A 2,720-nucleotide genomic window follows, 5' to 3' on the forward strand; every position below is an offset into this window, starting at 1 on the left:
AGGCCGTGTCAATCTAGGCGTTGGTCGATGACTGTCGCAAAAAACGCCTGGATGGTAGGCAATGTTTTCCTGAATCGGGCCCCCGCGGCCCCCTGTCCCTCCGAGCGCTTGGACAAGGCTAGACAAGGCGAGAGCTTCGGAGAGGCATTTATATCTTTCGTTTTTGCTTTAATTCTTTGCGCTGTTTACTTCTGGTTGATATTCTGGCATTGGCGGAAGTAATGAATTTGTCTGTAGAAGGTTCAGTTTAAGCTGACTCGGGCACTGTCGGCTGTAGCTACAATCATGGAGCTACAAACAGGGATGTATTAACAGCGTAGCTAGATTTGTTAAAATATTTTTGTAAAAGAAGGGAAAAGCTCATCGTATGTTCTTCCCCCCGTGCGGAACCTCGCCCTGCGCGGCGCGCAGCTCGTCGACGTCGAGGACAACGTGGCGGACGAGCCGGATGGCGACGACGACGCGGGGTCCTCGGCGCAGCAAGAGACGCTCTTCCAGGACGCCGATCATCTCCCGGGGCCCGACGCTGCCCAGCAGCCCGGGAAGCCGGCCACCCCACTGATGAAGCTCCGCGGCGTGTAAGTTGTTCTTCAGTCAAACAAATTTCTTTTAAGATGACAAAAAACGTTGGCGTTATTATTGGTCAGGCAGTAGCAGATGATCCCTCTCCTCTTGCAGGAATGCCTGCCCGGTGAAGGAGGAGGTCGTGGCCCCCTTCTGGGCCAACAACACGCGCGGGGAAGTCCTGGCCCTGCTCAACCTGTACCCCTTCGAGCAGTACGTTCACTGGGAGAAGTGCACGTGAGTACAAATGCGGTGGTGACAGTGTGTATTTATCGAGACCTTAGCGTGTAGACTCCGCCGCCCGCCTGAAGTTGACTTGACGTCGTTGACATTCTCTGTGTCCCACTGTCGTTGCAGCCACGAGCACAAGCAGATGTTCTGCCGCGAAGGGTGTCGCTGCGAGCAGCAGTACCGACTGCACCGCCTACTCGCCTATGATCCCAACAACGAGTGCCGGGGCATTTTCTCGGACTGGTTCAAGTTTCCGTCGTGCTGCATCTGCCGGTGCTACGACCTCCCAGCCGAGTTCCGCTTCACGTCCAGGAGCCCCCGCACCCCAGTGCTGCGAGCGCCGTCCCCAAGCCGCCCCAGACCTCCGGCCAAGGACTGGTACCGCCTCCAGGCCAGTGGTGGTGCCGGTTAGAGCCTCAGGGTCTGCACCGACACCAAACACGAAGTGGACCAGATTTTCCGAGGAGGCCTAGCTGTGGCCAATCTCGTACTCTGTCGCTGAGCCTGCGCGTTTCTAGACCGCACTATACGGAGCACCCGGAGGATCACAAGAACTTTATCCTGAGAGAAGCGGCTGCGACAAACATTCAGTGATGTCATAAAGCTGACAATGGAAATATTGAGTACACGCAACTCAAGAGCTCTAAATGCCACATAACTGTGCCATTCACAGAGATTTGAGAAACCAGACAAATCCTAGATTTAGCAGATTGACATTGTCATGTATAGACTAGACAATTAGTTTTGTATTCAGATATTAGACTGAACTTTAAATAGGTTAAGATAGCTCAGCGAGCTAAGTGATAATAGTCGACTATAAGATGTGTGAAATTATTCACAAAAAATAATGCAAATTTGTCTGCAGAAATTTAAGTATCAGTTTATTTGGATTTTGAAAATGAGCTGACTAATTGGTCAACGAGCCTCTACCTACCTGCTGTTTTCATATATGAGCCCCATTAATTTTCAGATAATTGAAACACAGCAAGTTCAATGTTGTTTTTTTCAATCATAACAAAGCGATTGAGCATCTTGAATAGAAGGAATTTATTTTACTTAAAAATCAAACAGGACATCTGTTCCAATAAAATCAACACTTTCAGCCTTCATCCCTTCTTTGTGTGCAAATAAAATTACTGTGCCATCTTCAAAGGTCAGCATACTTTAACATCAGATCCATGAGTTTTTTTGTGAACAAAATTCTAAGATCTACATTAATAGAATGCAGAACTTTAAGAGAATGTATTTCACATTTTGTTATTGTTATTTATTTATTTACTTGTGTATGAACTTATTTATTTATGTACAGAACATTCTGAAAAGTACAAGTCCTTCCAAAAAGGACAGTAAAGTTGTAAAAATAATGTAATTGTTTTCATTATTTATGACCCATTATTCATGTGACTATGAGATGATGAATGCAGATGGAAGTACGGTACGCATAAGAACAGAAATGCCCTCTGACATGAAAATAAAATTGAATTCTAAAAACGAATTGAGAGAAAAGACTAAAAAATAGGCGCACAGATCTTGAGTAAAATCACTAAGAAGACATTTGTTGCCAAATTTCTTGCTCCTATTCAACACACTCTCTTCTCTAAAACCACAATGGGCAACATAGCAACAGTGGTTTTTGACAGAGATGCCCTAATTGTCCAACACAATAACAATCAAACTGCTGTTCTTTGTACTAGCATGAAGGAATAATTTAAAAGTGGAAAACAGATAATGTTTTGTGTATTAAGACAGTAAAGACAGTAAGGGTACCTTCGTTTTGACTAGAAATAGGATAGAATAGGAAGGAACCACATGGTTTCATAACACAACAAGAAGGTTATTTGTGGGAAAATCATTCCAAAAATTAGATCATGGTGAATACAAAAATAGACGGAATGATAACAAGTGACAATAGAATTAATAATAAA

General features: G+C 44.6%; 2 protein-coding genes across 2 annotated transcripts in view; one reads left to right on the forward strand and one right to left on the reverse strand.

Annotated features, from left to right (window-relative positions):
• Positions 1-2,720, forward strand: part of LOC113209269 (protein spaetzle 4-like) — a 10,396-nt gene that overhangs the window by 3,640 nt on the left and 4,036 nt on the right. The gene's annotated exons all lie outside the window — the stretch shown is intronic.
• The window catches only part of LOC113209268 (ATP-dependent DNA helicase PIF1), a gene marked incomplete in the record, with an annotated part of 14,606 nt that continues 13,704 nt past the window's right edge, over positions 1,819-2,720 (reverse strand). The window contains 1 exon segment of the mRNA XM_052271736.1: positions 1,819-2,537.

Source organism: Frankliniella occidentalis, unplaced genomic scaffold, assembly GCF_000697945.3.
Source record: "Frankliniella occidentalis isolate FOCC.00 unplaced genomic scaffold, Focc_3.1 Scaffold171, whole genome shotgun sequence".
In the NCBI taxonomy this organism is placed as follows: Eukaryota; Metazoa; Arthropoda; class Insecta; order Thysanoptera; family Thripidae; genus Frankliniella; species Frankliniella occidentalis.